This window comes from Polypterus senegalus, chromosome 1, assembly GCF_016835505.1.
Source record: "Polypterus senegalus isolate Bchr_013 chromosome 1, ASM1683550v1, whole genome shotgun sequence".
In the NCBI taxonomy this organism is placed as follows: domain Eukaryota; kingdom Metazoa; phylum Chordata; class Cladistia; order Polypteriformes; family Polypteridae; genus Polypterus; species Polypterus senegalus.
The window spans coordinates 256192300-256212633 of NC_053154.1; the positions used below are offsets into that span (position 1 = coordinate 256192300).

General features: G+C 36.9%; 1 protein-coding gene across 3 annotated transcripts in view; it reads left to right on the forward strand.

Annotated features, from left to right (window-relative positions):
• The first annotated feature begins 954 nt into the window (after positions 1 to 954).
• The window catches only part of chst3a (carbohydrate (chondroitin 6) sulfotransferase 3a), a 71540-nt gene continuing 52160 nt past the window's right edge, over positions 955 to 20334 (forward strand). The window contains exons 1-2 of one of the 3 annotated variants that reach the window (XM_039772427.1): positions 955 to 1427; positions 11909 to 12057. The gene's annotated coding sequence lies outside the window, so the exon portion shown is untranslated. Of the gene's footprint in view, positions 1428 to 11908; positions 12058 to 14122; positions 14212 to 20334 lie in introns of those variants that run through there. The other 2 variants (XM_039772418.1, XM_039772437.1) reach the window with 2 other exon arrangements.

Sequence of the window (20334 nt, forward strand, 5' to 3'; positions counted from 1 at the left end):
ACAATAAAATGACAAGCATAATGATATTGAAACAAACCAGGTAAAGTAAAATGTACAAAATAAAGTAAAATTATCATTATTTTGGCCTCTAATATTGATTTTATAGAAACAATAAACTGTTCTTGAAGGCCAGGATTTAAACAGTCATTTTAAGCTATAGCAAGTATTTTATTTGTATTTATTTGGGCAGTAATGCATTTTTAAATGATTGCATTGATTTAAAAGAATGAAAGAGGATGAATTGTAGGTCGCAGTGTAGGTCTAAATGGTCCTAGATATGGATCATGACGTTCCGAACACCAGTAACTTTATGAATTTGACGGAGTGTTGAAGGATTCCAAAAATACAAGGGAAACAGCTAGTCGGAGTAGTCAGGGAAGGGTCATCTAGAGATGTTTCCCGTTCTTCTGCTACATTTTGCTTTAGAAGATACATTTTTTATAACATTTATTAAAATATGTGTTTAATTCAACATATAAAATACCAAATTTTTAGATGGTGCACAAGGGATTACGATGCGCTGAAAACGTGCGGGCAGTCTGACATAACGCAGGACGAACCATCACGTTAAACAATGGATAAAAAAAATGACAAAATAATTCATCAAGACTTTCACCCTAGTCAATCGAAAACCCCTTTACATTACCCGTATATATACTTTACTTGCGTGGCTTTATAAACATTGCACTTATAATGTCCCACCACATAAGCTTGTGCTCCTCAGAATCTTATAATCGTCTGAGCATAAATAAATGAGAAAAGTCCTCTTTCACTTTACTTAAGTCCAGCGAGCGCTAGGTTAGACCAGAGCACGAGAAATACCCGACACTAGAGGTTAGGAGAATAATATGAAACCTTCGATTCAGACAGGGTTGAACTGCTGACGGCCAGAGAGGCTGGTGACCACGTGACCTGACAACTGACGCGGAGACCAACTCGCTCTTTTAAAAGCTCTATTAAACTAATAGCTCTTCTTTTGCGCACTCAGGCGACCTGCTGTACTGCGTGCGTGCGTGATGTGTGCGATGCTGTGATCATTATCTTAAGCAGAGCGAAACAAAAGAAAGTACAAGCGCATACACACATCTCCACATGGAAGAGAGGCACTGCCTCGTGGATGATAACGATTAAAGCATGTAACTTTGCTTCGTACCGATTACTTTAATGCCTTATTGAGATTCAAAGTGGACCACGACCTGCGCGAGGAACGGGATGCATTTTTTAGTCTTTCTGCGATCAAGGATCAAACTTCTACTTCGATCATTTTATCTTTGAGTGACGTGCACAGTTAGCAGGAAATCTTTTAATGATTACATTCTTTTCACTTTAAAATTTGAATGAAAATAGTGATCCGAGGGATGTGTTAATTCTTTGCAGCTGGCGGAGAACCTGAAAGTCTGGACTTCTGTTAACTTCTTTGAATGATGGTAAGTGCAACCTACTGAATATATGTGTGCCTTCATCAGTCCCTGAAATGGTATAGAACGGCTTTGAAAACTTGAGAACAGGTGAAGTTATATACTTTTTATGTGCTTATTTATCTTTTGTTTAATTCAATATTTTTATTGTATATAATGCATTTATGTTTGATTGTGTCACAAACACGAAGAAACACGCGGTTTGGGTTTTTCCGCACACCTTTAGTTTTCACGGCGAGGTTGGTCAGAATCATCGTTGCTGATATAAGATGCCTATGTTTGCCTAGTGTTAGACTACCGTCCCACCCAGTTTGGTTCCTGCCTTGTACCTTTTGCTGTATCCCGGCTCCTGAAGAGTCAAAAACCTGTCAAAACAGGTTCAGAAAACGAATCTTATGGTTCGCTGCTACTTATATTAAAATTCGGATTTATTTAAGCCACTTTCGTACAAAAGTCAGTTATTTTTGTGCACTGTTGTATACAAGGGAGTTTCTCTTCTGTAAATTTCGATGGCAAAAAAGAGATGCTATGATTTTTGGAACGTAATTTTGACTGTTGCTTAACTGTGATTTATAATGAATAGCACTATTTATGTTACTTTAAAAGTTTCCAAGTCTGGGAAAATTCTGTTTATCTTTCTTTAGCCACCGTGAAGTGAAAAAACATCCGACAGTGACTCAAGTCAGCAGAGAAGCCGGCAAGGCATGCATTGAATTTGCCTTTATGAGAACACCTTTTAAAACGCGCAGCAGAATAAACCGCAAATAACAAAACCGTTCGGAAAATCTTCTGCGAATGGAAAAGCAACAAAAGCGCCGTGACTACGCAGACACGGGGGTATCCATTGGCAGGGATTAATAAAAGTTGTTTGTGGATATTTTTAATAAAATAAAGGTAGCCTTTAAGCTTACTATTTGACGCAGAGAGCATAGATCCCAAAAGATGTGTAGGTGTAGTTTGGGTGTGTCGTTGTTTTGGTCCTGCAAAGCTGAATAGCACTACTAATCCTGGAAGAAGCGCTTTGGTTCCCTGCTGATCACAGAAGTGCCGAAACATCTGAAAAAGCAGACAGTTAATCTAGTAACAATAAACATTCAGAAGGCACGAACAACCGTGGGGTTTTTTTTGGAGATAGGTCAATGCAGTATATAGTGACGAAGTGATGCTTTAAAAAGGAAACAATAGGCTTTTACAAGAAGCTTCTAATTAAATGCGAGATGGACGGAGAACATCGGAGAATAAAACGGCGTGGTTCCAACAAGCTTTTATTGAACCGCTTTGGCTGTGAGAAAAATATGAGGAAGTGATGGCTCTTCTTTGTGAAGCGCTGTGAGCACAGCTGACAAAGCCCAGTATAATGAATTACTGTTATACTTGCAAAGGTCAAAGGGAATTCACCACCCCGATACATCTGCGAAAGTTTTCATCCTTCAGGAAAAGCAGAGCTTTTGTTGTTTTGTTTTGAAAGTTTTTTTTTTTTTGACTGGTCCAACAGTCCAAAATCAAAGTTACTACTTTTAAAAGTTGATAAAGGAGTGTCTTTCTTAATATGCTGCTACACATGGTGAACTTTAACTTGCGTTCAACATGTCATAATTTGAATTAATAGGTTTAGAATGGGTGGATGGATAGATATGTGTGCATGAGTCACCATTGGCAACTGTAAAAACCACAAAGGTTTTTAAACATCTGGCTCTGGGCTACAACAATTGCTACATCGATAGGGTGTGCAGAAAAAAATAATTAAAATAACACACCTTAAGAGGAGGGCAACAAGTTTAAACCTATTTTCAGTTATTTATCCTAAAAGGTGGTCGATTTAGAGTGGTCCTGCAGATTCTTGACTCTTTTGACCATTATGATTGGAAAAATATGGAATATACTACATATCCACTACATATCAGCTAAATGAGTAATGTGAAACATTTTGGCAGAAAATGGTGACCTCCTAATAAATGTATTACACTGATTTTCATAACAGTTTTTAAAGTGAAGTCTTGTCCAATTGTAGGAGTCTGAATATCTCTATACTACAAGGCATTTTATATCCTTCAGACATCAACATTTAAAGTTTGCTTCCAGGTGAACACGGTTTTCCAACAGTTACCAGCTCTTTTTTCCTACTGTCTAGATCATTTATTTGAATAAGCTGATGGTTTTACACATTGATTTAAAAACTAGAGAGTGGTAGTATAAAATGAAAGTTATACAGAACATACTGTGCCTTGTAGTATTGTTTTTTTATTCACAAAGTGTAAAATTGGCAATCAAGGCGACATGATAGCATAGTGGTTTGAGCTGCTACATTTTGCCTAAAGGAAACTGGTTGCGTCACTACCCTTTTAGAGTTTGCACATTTTCATTTTGGTCACTGTGGTTTTCGCTGCACAGCATAAAGTCATGTAGAGTTTTTAAAACTGATCTGAGTGTGAGCATGAATGTTTCATTTGATAGGCTGGCATCTTGCCCATGCAGGGTTGATTAAGATGTTGCACCCAAATTGGATTAATTAGATTTGACAGTGGATAAATCTCACAATCATGGGTCACTTAGCAGTAAGTGCTGTTCTTTTTTGACCTGGTCATTCCTATGTATTCTATTTTACAATCTAATGGTTTTCACTGGGTGTTTATCCTGCACCCCCAAGTCAAAATTTATATATGTATGTATGTATTTATTTATTAATTATACCCAATGTGATGGCATGTGTGGTTGTGTCTCATATTGGTTTGGTTCTTGCATTGTACTCATTGTTGCCTAAACAAATAGGTCATGCTCTAGAAAGGGGCAAAGCAGGTTACTAAGAACCTTGAGTGTTGTTTTTTTAATAATAAGGGTGCACTAAGTTTCATTGAGGCTTGCAGAACTCCTAGCTGCAACCCTGTCAGGACTGAAGTTATTGAAGTTTTGTTCATTAATAAACATTCATATAGTTGTCCACACAAACCATATGCATGAAAGTCGGATTTTTTTTAAAGGAGTTTAATACAATCCTCACATTGTGTAAAGCACACAGAAACATGAAACCTTTATAATCTTGGTTCCCTTTTTATTGTTCCCATGTTTAGACTGGCAGTGATACCCAAATAAGAAATATTTAAATTAGAGAAATAAATGAACCTATTCTAGGTCACTTTTTTTACAGTATCTTTGGGAAAATTTGGATTTAGCATTTTGTATTTAAGTTTGACCAAATTCGATTGAGATATACATTAGAGTTTTTTTAATGGTTTGTGAATTTCTTTTGTTTTCTATTTTAATGTAAAGTTAATCAGCTAGGCTGCTTTTGTAACTCATAATTCAAAGAAATCAGGATGTTTAGACAAGGCTGTATTTGTGGCATTCGTGCAAGTGCAGGAAGATGAAAGACTTCCTGCCTCACAGACACTTGTCTGACGTTAAGTGTTATGAGAGGTTATCCTCCACTGCTTGTGCTTTTTCAAGTTAGCTTTACTCTGCTTCTTTCTGTATTATTGATCCACTCGTGACATGGTCACTGTATCCACATTTAATTCTATTTTATCATTATAAAAGGATGGTAGTTCTACCGTTCTTTGATCTTAAATTTCAGCTTAGTCTTTCACAATTCTGTTGTTATTTAAAAGCCATGAATATCATAGTAAGACACATTCAGTATCTCAGAGTTTTTCTCAGGAAATAAGCAGCAAACATGATAATCTCATTTCTTTGATGAATATAATTACACACTCATAGTATATACAGGCCAGGCGTTTTGCAGTGATGACACCACATCTTAGCTATTGGCTGTTTATTACAGGATATTTAATACAACGTGAGTAGAAGCAAATTTTATGTGATTATTGGGAAATTAAACACTGAATTCATACTGTTTAACACCAATGACTTGCTGTTCAGGGCAGCATGGTGGTCCTGTCATTAGTGTTAAAGTCTAACAAGAGACTGCACCAAAATCCTGGCTTAATCACTTTCTGTGTGTAGTCTCCATATTATCTCAATGTCTGTGCCTATTTTTCTTTAGATACTCCAGTTTTAATCAATTATTCCACTGGTTTTGATGGGTTTGGTCACTGTAAGTTGGGGCATTGTGGGCTTATGCATAAATATGCCCCATGACTCACTGGTGCCCCATTCATTGGTAGTTCTCACTTTGTGTTGAAAGCTTCCAAGATAGCCTTCGGCCACCATAATATTAAATAGAATTAAGTGAGTGACAAACAGGATGGGTGCTTTATTGTAAGCATGGTTTCAGGTTTATTCTTAAACTTCTTTATTGCCAGGCAACAGAGTTGCTAGAAATTTCTCTTGGTGTTATAATGTAAATACAGTTAAACTACATATCATATAATAGACCCTGTGCTAGAAGTAATGATTTCTAAAAAATGAAAGTGGAGTTAAAATTTTAATGAAGTAGTGTGCCCGAAATTAATTCTACACAAATACAGTATAAATGTAAACTTCATAATAGGTAGAATTAATCATTATTGTGAGAAAACAAAAAAATTCTTTTTTGGAAAAATAATTGGGAGTGGGCGACATCAGAACCCTGCTTTTATAAAGAGACGACTTATAAGTAAATAAATCCTAACTGATTCCTACAAGCCCTTATGTGCGGTATTAGTAGTAGGTTTCATTTAAGACTGAGAAAGTACATTAGAACATTTTTTAAATTAATGTCAGAAAGTAACTGCTTGTTAAAAGTGACTTTTTTTTTATTATTAATTTTATTACAATCCATACAAAGCAATCAAGATTTTACAAAAAGAAAAATTGAGTTAAGAACAGATCGATCCCCACCCCTGAGAGAGAGAGCAAGCCAAATAACGTTAAATTTAAGGCTTGTAAACATACCTACTTTAAAAAAAAAATTCTCTGTGCTTTATGATCTTATTTTAAAATATTACTGATTAGATCCTGCCATGTTCTGAAAAAGGTCTGTACAGATCCTCTAACTGAGTATTTGATTTTTTCCAATTTCAAATAATATAACACATCGGTTTCCCACTGACTTAAAAAAGGAGAGTTTGGATTCTTCCAGTTTATCAGAATGAGTCTGCGTGCCAACAGTGTAGTGAATGCAATCACGATTTGTTTGTCCTTCTCCACTTTAAACCCCTCTGGAAGAACCCCAAACACAGCTGTTAATGGGTTAGGAGGGATTGTGAGTCCAAGGCTGTCTGACAGGTAATTAAAATTTTTGTCCAGAATAATGTTAATTTGGTGCAGGCCCAGAACATGTGACCTGTTGAGGCTGGGGCTTGGTTGCAGCGTTCGCAGGTTGGATCATGTCCTGGAAACATTTTGGAGAGTTTTAGTCGAGACAGATGTGCTCGATATATAATTTTGAGTTGTATAATTGTATGCTTTGCGCATATGGAGCTTGAGTGAATTCTCTGCATTGCTACTTTCCACTCCTTTTCTGATATATTAATTGAGAGATCTTTTCCCAGTGTCCTCTTGGATCTTTGAAAGGAAGGGATTGTAAAATGATTTTATATATTGTAGAGATGGAGTCTAACTCCTTGAAATTGAGCAATAATTTTTCCAGCATGGATGAGGGTGCAAGATGAGGAAAATCTGGAAGGTTCTGTTTAACAAAGTTCCTGATTTGAAGATAGTGAAAAAAAATGTGTAGCTGGAATGTTAAATTTGGAATGTAATTGTTCATAGGATGCAAAGACGTTGTCTATATAAAGATCTCTAAGCAAGTTAATTCCAAATTTTTCCAGATATTAAAACTGCATATGTTTGTGAAGGTTGAAAGAGGTGGTTCTCTTGCAGAGGTGCCACAGATAGAAGCTTCTCCGTCTTAAAATGCTTTCTACATTGGTTCCAGATTCTAAGTGAGTGGAGCACAATTGGGTTATTAGTGTATTGCCGATAGCGTGTGTTTATTGGAGCACAGAGCAAGGAATACAAAGAAGTACTGCAGGATTTTACTTCTATTGCGGTCCATGCCTGTGTATGTTCTTCTATTTGTGTCCAGGTTCTTATCGACTGTATATTTGCTGCCCAGTAATAAAACTGGAAGTTAGGTAGAGCCATGCCACCTTCTGCCTTTTGTCTTTGTAGGGTCGCTCTTTTGATGCGTGGATGTTTTGAATTCCAAATAAATGAGGTTATTGTTGAATCTAATTGCTTAAAGAATGATTTATTAATGTATATTGGGATGTTTTGAAATAAAAAAAGGAGCTTAGGAAGAATATTCATCTTAACAGTGTTAATTCTTCCAGCTAGTGTGAGATGAAGGGTTGACCATCTATGCAAGTCTTGTTTAATTTTTTCCATGCAGACTGCGAAATTTTGTTGATAAAGAGCTTTATGTTTACTTGTGATGTTTACCCCGAGGTATTTAAACTGTTCTGCAATGATAAAAGGTAGGGTGTCTAATCTAATATTATATGCTTGAAATTCACTGGAAAGAGTACACTTTTATTCAGATTAATTCTGAGACCAGAGATCTTTTGAAATTCTGTGAGTGCTGCTAAGACTGCAGGCACAGAATTTTCTGGGTCCGATATATACAGTACCATGTCATCTGCATATAATGAGATTTTCTGTTCCAGTCCTTCTCTGCTAATCCCCTTTATCTGATCAGTATTTCGACAATGTATTGCCAGTGGTTCAATGGCAATGCAAACAGCAGTGGTGACAAGGGCATCCTTGTCTAGTGCCACGTTCTAGTTTAAAGTAGTCTGAGCAAATGTTGTTGATGCAAACTGAAGCTTCTGGGTTAGTATACAGTAATTTAATCCATGCACAAATGTTGGGCCAAACCCAAACTTCTCCAATGTAGTAAAAGGTATTTCCATTCAATCATGTCGAATGCTTTTCTGCATCCAATGATAATAATATTTCTGGGGTGTTTGATTTAGTTGGTGAGTATATTACATTAAACAGGCGTCGAAGATTTGAAGATAAGTGTCGGCCCCTAATAAATCCAGTTTGGTCTTGTGATATTACAGAGGGAGCACTTTCTCCATCCTTCTGGCTATGATTTTAGAGAGTATTTTAACGTCATTATTCAGAAGTGAAATTGGTCTGTATGATGCACATTGTAATAAGTCCTTATTTTGTTTTGGAAAGACAGTGATTAGTGCTTGGCGAAAGGTTTGCGGGAGAGATTGGTTATCTCTGGCTTCTGTAAATGTTGCTAATAGGAGGGGAGCTAGCTGAGCGGAGAATTTCTTGTAAAACTCTGCAGGGTAGCCATCAGGGCCTGCTGCTTTTCCGCCTTGGAGTGACTTTATAGCATCTAGTAATTCTGATAACGCCAGAGGTTTATCAAGTTCCTCCACACTAATAGCGTCTATTTGTGGTATATGTAATGTATCCAGAAATGCATTAGATTATGTATTGTCTTCTTTAAACTCAGTAGTATATAGGGATTTATAGTAGTCTCTGAAAGTGTGCATTATATTTTTGTGTTCGATGATTTTATCTCCATTCCTGTTAGTAATTACCGAGATTGCATTGCGCACTTCTTGCTTGTGAATTTGTTGAGCTAACAGCTTATTAGCTTTCTCTCCATGTTCATAGTAATGATGTCTGGATTTGTAAATTTGTAAAAAGTGACTTATCCTTTAAAGACAAAAATTATACATGTTTAATTTATTAGACAAGAATTTACACAACAGAGATAAGGATACCATGTGAGTATTTAACTTGTCATTATAACTGGTTTGCTGCCCTCGGGCAGTGAGATTACATTTTGTCGGTTTCTAAATCTTGTAAATGTGGTATAGCTACTATCACCAGTGGGTTAATATTATGCAATTTAAATACTTTAGGGCAGGATTGTGTTGCATTGGGTCATGCTGTTGTCTAACAGCCCCAGGGGACCGGATTTAAAGGTCAACCTGTACACTGTGTGTAGTTTGCATGATCATCTTGCATTTGTGTGGGCTTTTCTTCAGATTTGCCATTTATAATGATAGGTGCAGTATGAGTAAATGTGGGTACATGCATGAGTGTAGCCAGTCCACGGTTGGTTCCTACCTTGCACCTAATGTTACCAGGACAATTGATATAATTCCATAAATAATTATCAGACTCTTCCTTTCCTTTCTATTGTAAGTAAATAAGGAAGGTGTAAAGGAGATACTCCTTCATTGCAGCTCACTGATTTAATGACTTGTGGTTGAATCAGCTAATCGGTATATTTTAGATATTAGCAATGGCAGGCTAATATATATGCTAGGATAATGTTCATTCATCATGGCAGGTTAGTGTGCTTAAGCATGGCTGGAGTCTTCTCTTGATACTGTGCTATTAAAGTACTAATTTAAATCGACCAATGTGTGTACCTTGGTCAAAGCAAAGGAAGCAAGAGTATTTGACTTCCTTCCTTCTGGATTTTTAGGTATCATGTAAAACTTTATGTCTGTTTCAGTTCTCTAATATCTTGGTAATTCTATCAGTTTACTTGCTAAGTAAAGGTTTATCTTGTGTGAACATCAACATAGAGGCATCATTTAAACTTTGGTGTCCCCTGTAGCAGCACATGCTTTCAGATTTTTTCTCAAGTCTAACCAAGACTTAACAACAGTATCTCTTTCTTTACTTCATTTTATGCTTCATCTTTCCAAATTCCAGCTCTAGTGAGGTGTGTTTTTGCTAAATACTTTGTGAAATCTGTGTCCTTATACAATTGGTCTTTTTACACAGAAAATGTTTTCTCTCTGGAATGAGCCCAGACTTTCTCCAGAGACTACTAGGTTTAATACTTGCCTGTTTTTTTCCCTGGTATGATAACAAACTTACCAGTTTAGCAGAAATGACAATTTTGAAATGTTGCAGTGTTACCCTCGACAAACTGCAAAATCAATTACTGTATAGCTCTCTGTGAAACCTTGGTTTCAGTTTAAGCTCTGTTTCACAGGATGCGGGTGTGCAAGAAAATTCAATATGTACTGTAAGTCTGTTAAAAAAATAGTTTGAAATATGGATAAATCCTCAAGGTTGATTCAAATCTAGAGGACAAGATGCCCAGCTGGTGCTAAATTCAGTTTTAAATTGCTGATGATTTGTTTATCATTCATGTTGCGTGAACTCATGAGATTCTTGTCCAAAATATTTTGCTTAGTCAGCAAAGATAAAAAAAGATGTGATAAACTGTAGGGAATGTAATGTTATGCTTGGAAAAGAAAATTGTTTTTGAAGAGAATTAATGTGGCACTTTTGTCTGTGGGAAAAGGAAGTGTGACGTTCAGTTTGGATCCCTTTGGGTATAAGTGAGTTTTGGAATGATTATTATCACACGTTTCCTCAATTTGTTTAAAACCATGCATCATAATAAAGTTTGAATATGTCAGTGCTTACATGGACGTTACTTTTGTAGGTGATTTCATTACTTTTTCCCCTAAATAGAGTCATTGCAAGAATGGTGAATTTTACTTATGTATATAATTTATGAATGTAAAACTTCCCTTTTAAAAGAGAGTTTGTAAGACTCTCCAGGCTCTGGAGTGAATGTTTACGTAGTGTCATGGGAACTAGTCTAGGGAGTGGAATGTAATTTATTAATCTTCAGATGGCCTAATTCAACTCCTGCATGTATGTGACCTTGGATTCTTGGTTCTGAAAAGAGCATACAATGACATAATCTTAATTGTTGCAATAAAAGCGGACAGTGTACAAAAACATATATATTGTAAGGATAAAGTTTCCTTTCATTAGCACTGCCATCTCACAAATTCAGCATACTGGGTTCCAAACCCTGCCTGGTCACTGTCTGTGTGGAGTGTGCATTTTCTTTTCTGTCCTAATGGATAATAATCTAGGTACCCTGGTTTTTCTTTCCACATTAGAAAGACATAAGCGTTAGGTTAAGCAGTTACTTTACATGCTCCATGTGACTGTGGCTGTGTGCATGAGCATCCTTTTGTGATGGATTGGTACTTCATCCATGGTTGGTTCCTGCCACCTGTAACCTTATAATTGTATTAAGTTTAGACAATGACTTTCCTTGGTCTCCTATTTTGATATGTAACATATTTCCAGTCTTCCCGATAATATGTTGTAAGTTGTAATTGCTGGAGTATTTTACAGATTACTGTGAATTATTTAATACTGCTTACAACCTCAATGTACATAGTACTTCCCTTACATTTTCACCCAAAAAGATAAGCATTCTTTTACTTTCAGTCCCGTTTATTCCAATAGATGGTCGTAGGGGCAGTCAGACCCAATACCAGCAGTATCAGGTGAAATCAGCTCCAGTTTCTCTGTTAGTCTAATTCATTACAAAGTCACTTGCACATCTATACCTATTTCATTAGGAAGCGGTTACAGTCTTCAATCAACCTAAACCAAAAATCTTTGTTGGATTTAAGGAAAAAAAAATGGAAAAAACCTATTTGGAAATCTATACACTGCCTAAGCCAGGCATGGGAACTCAACACTATAGAGCTGTGAAGCAACCAAAGATAACCACTGTGCTATTAATCATGTGCATCATTACTTAAAAGTTAATAATGAACTTACCCTAATGATTGTGTTTTTCTTTCTAGGGTAGTGTTTTAATGGAATTCTTGTAATTCTTCTCATGGAAGAATTGGCACCAGCACCTGATGCTTCACTTCTATGAGCATATTTCAAATTTTGGATTTGATAAAATATTTTAAAAGTAGCTGCTTTTAAAATTTCAAGATTTTTCATGGTAAGTGTCTAATTCGCTAAATAGAACAACTGAGTGTAAAGCATGGATATTATGGTATAGCCACCAAATTCCTAACACTGTGATGCTGTTAATAGCAATTTGAAAGAACACTTTTGCCACTTTTGTGTTTATGTATTGTGTTTGCATGTGTGTATATATGTGTGATACATATATACTTATATACAGTATTCACAGACTTAATTGATACACAGTTTGTGTATGTATCTATTTATATATAATGTATAAATATAGGTTTGGAGTGAGATAATAAGCAAGAAATTCCCATCCACTTTGAACTGCATGGTTAAAGCTTGACTGCTGTGATCGTCTCCTTATAATAACCAAGTAAATATAGATTAGCTTAACCAAGGCACATGACATATGGTCACAGACACTTTTCTAGATGTACTGTTCAAAAACTGTATGATGGTTTGTGCTACCCACAGCAGAGACCTTTCACATTTCATTCCCCTATTCTGCCATTTTTCCATTAGTGACAGCTGTTCTCATGTACAGAGTTAGGTATCTTATCACTACTATAATGTTTCTGTTTATAACAGAATCTGTTGCTGTCCATTTCTTTAATTTCCTGTCATATATAATTAATTAAAAAGCAGTTGTGTTCATTTTATATCTTAGTGCTTCTGATATGCATATGCATTTCATTTTTCTGGTCAAAATTATGTGAAACAGTTATTTGATTATCCATTTATTATTTATATTAATTATATAATAGCTAGGATACTATGTCTGGCCATACACTTGTGTTTTCCCACCATATTTTAATAGTGAAATTATTCTAATTATTAATTTAAGATTTTTAGTTACTAGGACTCATGTGGTTCTAGTTAATGAATTTTTACATTATGAACAGAATGACCTAGTTTGTGAACCTAATAAACGTAATGTTACTTCTCATGCTAGACAACTTAAATATTGTCATATACAGTACATGGTATGATAAGTCCATAGCAGGCATAGAGTTTATTTGTTTTTCACTCCACATTACAATTTCTACAGAGAACTGCATGCTCTGCTTTGTTGTGTGTGTTTTTAATAACTTTGTGTGCTTTCATGTGCATTCAGCAAGTAATCAGTTAATTAGCCTGTTGTTTAGGCTACTGGCAGGTCCTGTTTGTCCAGAGTGTTATAGTGTACAATATGCAGCACAGCTGCCTCAGGTCATGGTGGGGAATCTATAATGTTTTGTTCTCACCAACTTTGTCTGTTGACCTCATCTTTCTTTAGGCAGTGACACTACTACTTGTTACTCAAGTGGGACAAGTTTATACCGCTACACAATTCACTTCTTGATTCTGCTACGATCACCCCACTTTGCATCTCAGAAGAAGAACTTCCATTTATTAGATACTGAGCTGCTTCCTTTCTAAAATTAAATCTATATTCTCTGCATTTATTAGTGTTTGCATACAACAGAACAATTACTAACTTAGCGTGCCAAATTACTGTACAACCAACTGAAGTGATTATTATAAATTCTTAAATTTGAGGTATAGGACATGCCTGATTTGCGGGCATGAATATATGATTATAAAACTTTTACTAGGTTGTTTTCATTTTCTTAAATACTCAATCAATTAGAACATGGCGCAGTATGTGCATAAGTACATAAAGGCTAAGTCTTAAATGTTTAAAGAAGTACATACCCTTTGTCCTACAAATTGTCAAAAACTTAAAAAGATGCTACTTGCAGATATGTACTCTCATTAAACATTTTGAGAAGGAGGGCAAATGATTTTAATCATATTTCAAGATCAGTAATTGATCCTCTTTCATAGATTAATAATCGCTAAATGTTAAAAAGATACAGTGCTTATTAATAATGAAAATAATGTATTTCCCAGAAAATGTTTTATTTATGCATTATGCATATAAGAATTTGTTTTAACATTAAGTATTTATATATGGCCCATCTGTCATTTTGTAAAGGTTGTAGGTTTATATGATCATTATTGTGAAGTTTACAGAGTATTCACGGTTACATTAGTGAAAAGTGATTTTATGCTTTGTTTTTTTAAGAATACAGTACAATCCCTCTTAACCGGCCACCTCGGGACTGGACCCATGGCCAGCTGCCTTTTTGGCTGGGCAATCCAACGCATATGTATTTTCATGTAGAAAAATATTTCTAAGGTATGTACTGTAGATCTTCGACGTTCCTGAAGAAACCATATCCACAATGCTTCATTCACAATTTTGCACACATGTTTTTTTCTTGTACAACAACTGGGCAGTGTGGTGTAGCAGGTCCACAGCTCAAGTTAAAAAGGCCACTGTTTAAATAAATAATCGACACATTTGCAGCTTAGCGAGTATGTGTGGCCGATGTGTGGCAGTCCTAGCTTAAGTGCACAGCTGAGGAGTTGTCCGCATCCGTAATTGTTCCCGGGAACTGCTAATTGCCACATCTGATCCACATCCTCATGATAAATAGAAGCGCGAGGCAGCTAGGGAGAGAACAGGAAAGAGCGGGAGGTTAAAGGAGAAGGAAGCAGATAGAGGAAAGCCGTTGCAGGAGAGCGAGCGAAAGCAGATTCAATGGAGCAAAGGCAGGCAGCTGGGAGGTGAACCCCTGCAGATGAGTGTTTGACACTTGGTGGGGCTGAAGAAAGCAGTTGCTCCAGCTGAGCGATCACAGAGCTGGAGTGACCGGTATTGAAGACGACTGGCCGTTGAAAGGCAGCGGCAGTCGTGGAGGCTTTGGGCCGGTTTAGCCCCAGCATGAGCGCCCTGGCCGCTGGGGAAAGAATCCAAGTCTCAGTCCGGATGGAGCCCGACGGAGCCAGGGATCGGAGGGCTATCGGACCACCAGTTACAGTGGCGATAATATCTGATACAGTACTGCAAAAATAATTACAGTTTGTAATAGATCAGACCTTATTAGACCCATGGAAGTTTTTAAATCCTAACTTTAGAGTGTATTCCTTCTTCCCACATGTTCATCTGCATTACTCAAGAAGATATTTCTTCATAGAAAATAATTTTTTTGCCCACTATCAAATCTTTCAAGTATGACGCTATTGTAACCTCCCCAACCACACCCCTCTGATCATGGAGCTTAACTTACTATGTTCTACTCATTTATTTTGTTGTCGGCATCTTAAACTGCTGTCATTAGCTGAGGAGCACTGTACTGAATTCATATATAAGGAAATTGATTTTTTTCTGGAGGCAAATGCTTCCCCAGAGGTCCCTGCAGGAATACTCTGGGAAACTCTAAAAGCATTTTTAAGAAGACAGATTAATAATATCTTTCTCACAAAAATAAATTGGAAACCAAGAAGGCATCCGAGTTAATCAGCGAAATTACTAAAATAAATCTGGAATAAGCCAGGTCTCCAAATGAGGCACTTTATATTAAAAGACACATTTTGCACTCAGAAGTTATCCCTTTTAATACTAAAGAAACAGAACAGTTCATCTTTAAATCACATCATTATTATGAACATGCAGAGAAGGCCAATAAGATTTTAGCTCAAGAAATCGACAAAGTTCACAATGCAATCACAGCAGTTACCAACACAGACAGAGATAAAATCATAGACCATAAAAATATAACCCACACATTTAGAGAGTACTATAAGTCTTTGTATTCTACACAGTCTAAAGAAGATAAGAAATAATCTAATGAGTTCTTTGACACATTACAGATACAACAGCTAGATACTCTTAGTGCTGTGGAACTGGATAAACCCCTGACACTCTCAGAATTGCTTGATATTATAAAATCACTTCAAAGTGGGAAAGCAGCAGTTCCTGATGGCTACCCAGTGGAATTTTATAAACAATTTTCAAATAAGTTAGCTGTAATATTATTAGCAAAGTTTACAGAAGCTAAAGACAACAAAATTTTACCTTAAACTTTTTGCCCAGCATAAATTTCCAGCTTTCCTAAGAAAAATAAAGACTTACTACAATGTGCATCACACAGACTAATCTCACCCCTGATTAATGATGTTAAGATACTTTCTGAAGTTCTAGCTAAATGGAATGAGAAAGTGCTTCCTTCTGTTATATCACAAGACCAAACCAGATTTATTAAAGGCAGAATCTTAGTTTCTGATTGTTTTATCTTGGTAGAGTAATATATGTATTGCTCTACTTTCCCCTTTTGTATTATTAATATGTAGCCTTAGAATACCTAATCTCACAGACTTACCACTGTATATAACTATATCCCCACCTTCCCTTCTATATCTATAACCTCAGGCAATTAGATGTAGTAAAAGACAAGCAGGAGTTAAGTTACACATAAAATAATGTATTACTGATAATATTCATAAATAATAACAAAATGCAAAGTACATTTGAATATTGGCAACCATACAACCTGATAAAATGGTGATGTGTAATTCAGGTGGCACACAGACTTGCAGTTACTTAAAATGTCTCTAGTTAAAGCATCATTGGTGCTCAGCTTTCAGCCACATGTCTGTTCAATATGGCTGCTGAGCTGAGCTCTTCATTTTGTGTCTTCATCATCACAGGTTAGCAAGAGAGATGCTTCTTCATCATATGTTAGTAGAGAGAGATGCTTCTTCATCATATGTGGGTCAGAGAGAGAGATTGTGGTTGAGCAAGTACATTTATAGATGTTCTCTCCAATTCCTAGAACCAATAGGATATCATGGAACTTGAAGGCCTCTGAGACAAGCCAATTCCAAACAGCCATACCTCAGACCAGTGGGTGAAATAGAACATCTTATCTCCTAAAGACCATATATTACACTAACCTGACTTTGTGTGGGGGATGGGAGAAAAGACTTTAGCAAAGAAATGCTCATCAAACTGGTTTAAGACACATCCCCCAAATCCTGTCGTAAAATTACAAAAAGAAAGTCGTAAAAATGGGGGGATAAACAAGAATGCCTCTCACCAAGGTACCACTAAATTACATTGGTTTGCCTAAATTATAAATAAAGACATACAAAACATTTATCAAGTTATATGCAAAAATCACATCACAACACTCCACCCCGATGAATGTTTTGTACAATGTCTTTATAAACAATGTCTTTAAATTGTTTCAAGAGTCTGATGCATAACTTATGCATTGATTGGCAGTATTTGCTCTCCCAGTGTTAAAAGTTGTCCGTGACCATTTGTCCATTACATATCTTCTTTATTTCAAAGACAATCTGAAGAACTTGGAAGCGCTCCGATGACTTGTATCTGCTCCAGCTTGCTCAACTCTTTCTTTCTGCAGTCTTCATATGTCATCAGATCTGGTGGTTCAAAATGAGACAAGCCCACACCTTCCACTAAACTAGCCCACTACAATTTAGTCAATTGTGTGAATTTTTAATCTGTTTTGTGTCTAACTGCTAATTAGACCCCTGTCCCAAACTATCTGTTTAAGCATATGCAGCTGTACAATTAACATAAAAATTTGAAAGGTAACATGCCACAGGTGCCAGTACAACCACTTCTGCCCAAGTGACAGCCATGTGCCACTGCATAAACTGTTCACAAACCAACATTTGTGGCCCTCTGCACACATTTGGGGTTGACTTAGTTGCCTCTTGTGCTTTCCTACCCATGGTGCAACTCTTGACTGCCATCAGCCTTTACCAGTATAGGCTGGCATCACCACCATGAGACATCAAAGCTATGCAACTCTCATCATTCCCCCGTAGGCCACCCCTAGAGTTGTTTGCTCACCATATGCATACTCATTGTGCTAAACACCTCAGTTCAGAATTGGCCCACTGGTCCTGTGCCTGCACCATAGCCGACAATCTCAGCAGGGCCTTCCATATTTTCCCAATTAGACTATACCTAAACATCAGCCCATATGTCTTGCAAATGTATCAGCTGCACCTGCTTTCCTGAAAAGTTCACCAATTTTCTTAGTATACATTTTCCTTAATATTATTAATTATATTAATTATCCCACTTAATTAATTAATACCCAGAATGTATACTTTATGAGCACAAAAGTAATCCCCTTATTTTGGCATTCCTAACTGGTTTGTTCAGTTTCCACCCCTTGGAATATAAATTTGCTGCAGTAATGAACAAACCTTTCCTTTTAAACTATAGCTATTGTGACTAGTCCTATTATTGCATGACTTGTGGACTTGTTACTCACTTAAACCCCAGTAAGTGTCTTTTCTTGCTGTCTCTTCAGTTCTTCTTCATGTCTTTGTCTTTGTCTTTGCTTTGCTTTGTTGTTTCTCTTTCTTTTTTCATTCTGCTATGTAGGCAGGTCTGCAAAATGGAAGGTGACAAAGCAGTTTCTGTCCATCTCATTTTCTTGGCTGTCGACCTGGTGCCAAAACTCAAACTTTGCTTCCAGGCATTCATTGGAACAGCTTGGCACTAGTGCCACGCCACTCCAATGTGCCAATGGTAACCGATCTCCTGCATGGATTTAACTCTGCTAATTGCCTTCACTATTTATTACCTGCACCAAACCAAAGTCCATAAAAACCTTACAATAGAAGTAGCACTATTGCAAAAGGCCAGAAAATTGAAACAGAAATAACTATTTTCCCTTTCCTGTCTTCCTGCACTACCCTTCTATTTTTTTCATTGCCTGTGTGTCCTTTTTTTATTGTATGGTAACTGCTACCTGAAAGTGTGGGCTGAAACCTCTCCAAACCCAAGTTCTAAATCCAGCATCTTCTAAAACTGACCTGTGTTTTTACTAAAGACCAGCTCACTTTTCTCCATTTTATTGCATGGAGATTCATAGGCTGTCTTTTTAACAACTGGTCAGTCAGGTTTCAATTACTGAACCTAAGTGTGTGTGTTTTTAATTACTGCTGGCCCTAGCACAGCTGTTAGGACCTTCACACCCCTGTGCATTCCTGGCTTCCTGCCTGAGCTTGTAAAACTTCCTGCTGCACCATCCCCATCCTTTGTTCTTTGGCTTGTCCTGTTTCATTCAAACCAACTCCTAAACTGGTGCACTTTCTTTCCAACTCAGCCATTCTTGCACTAGCACATTCAGACCTTTCACACACAAGCACTTGAATTCCTTTCATTTCCATTGTTCTTTGTTTTAATTCCACACTTTCTTTACTCAGTATCCTTAAGCCAATATCCAGTTCATGCCCTCTAGTCAACAATTGCCATTCACACTCACCAGCTCCTCTGCCTTCTATCTGATCTCTTTGTCCTAAATCAAATTTCAATGCAGCACTGGTTACCTTTCCTAACAGTGGTGAAATATCTATCAGTGTAGCATGCTCTTTAAATACTGGACAGACCTCAGAATTACTTGGAGATTGTGGTGCAGTGGAGAATAAAGGAAGAAAACACCCTTGCTGTTTTCCCTTCCTTTCATCTCTCTCCTTTTCCTCACACTCACATTCCCACTCTTTATCTGAGCACACATCTGTCTCATGTAAGTCACCCACCCATGTTTTAGGGTTCCAGTCTGATCTGGTTACTATTGCCCTAACTTTCACCATGGGGGTTTACATTTCTTTTTCCACTTCTTTCACTGCTTTCTACTTTAGCAGCGAGTGTTCTACATGCTAAAACTTCACAATTATCACACCAACTGTTACATCTTTCAAAACTCTCACTCAACATTCCACAACTTTCACTTTCATTCACTTTGCTATTTTCTTCCTTATCATGATCTTCCTTATTACCAATAATACAAGCTAGTAAACCTCTTATAACAGCAGCTGTCTTCTTTAAACCTGATCTCTGTTTTCTTGCTTTTAATCCTTCCAGCCCCCTTCCATTTTGTGGCACACTCAGCTCAGCTTCTGCTTTCTCTACCTGAACTACAGGTTTCCTAGCTTTAGCCTGCATGCCTATGCCACTCCACTGGAAGATGGCTGACTTTAAAATGAACTTAGGCATTTCTAAGTCTACAATTTTCTCTAATACAATTTGCCAAATTCGTTATGGGTTGGCCTACTTTTGCCCCTGTAAGCAAACATACACATACATACACAAAGATTCTAAACGAATAAGTACCGTATGAATGACGAATGCATGTCCCATCACTCCCTAGCACTTTAACCACTTAAATGCCGTATGAATGACACATGCATCTTTCACCACTCCCTATTTACTTTAATTAGGGACTCACTCAACCAGCACTAACAAACATGCGGGTGTCCTTGTGACACACATGAGGTCTCTACACTTTGTTGGTTATATTCCATTCAGCAACCAAACAATGTTTTACTTCCACCGCATTTGTACACTGGGTGCCCTAAAATTCACATACATAAACAAACACATACATCAAAACAGTATTTGCAAACAGGGTGCAAAACTTGGTTACCCCAA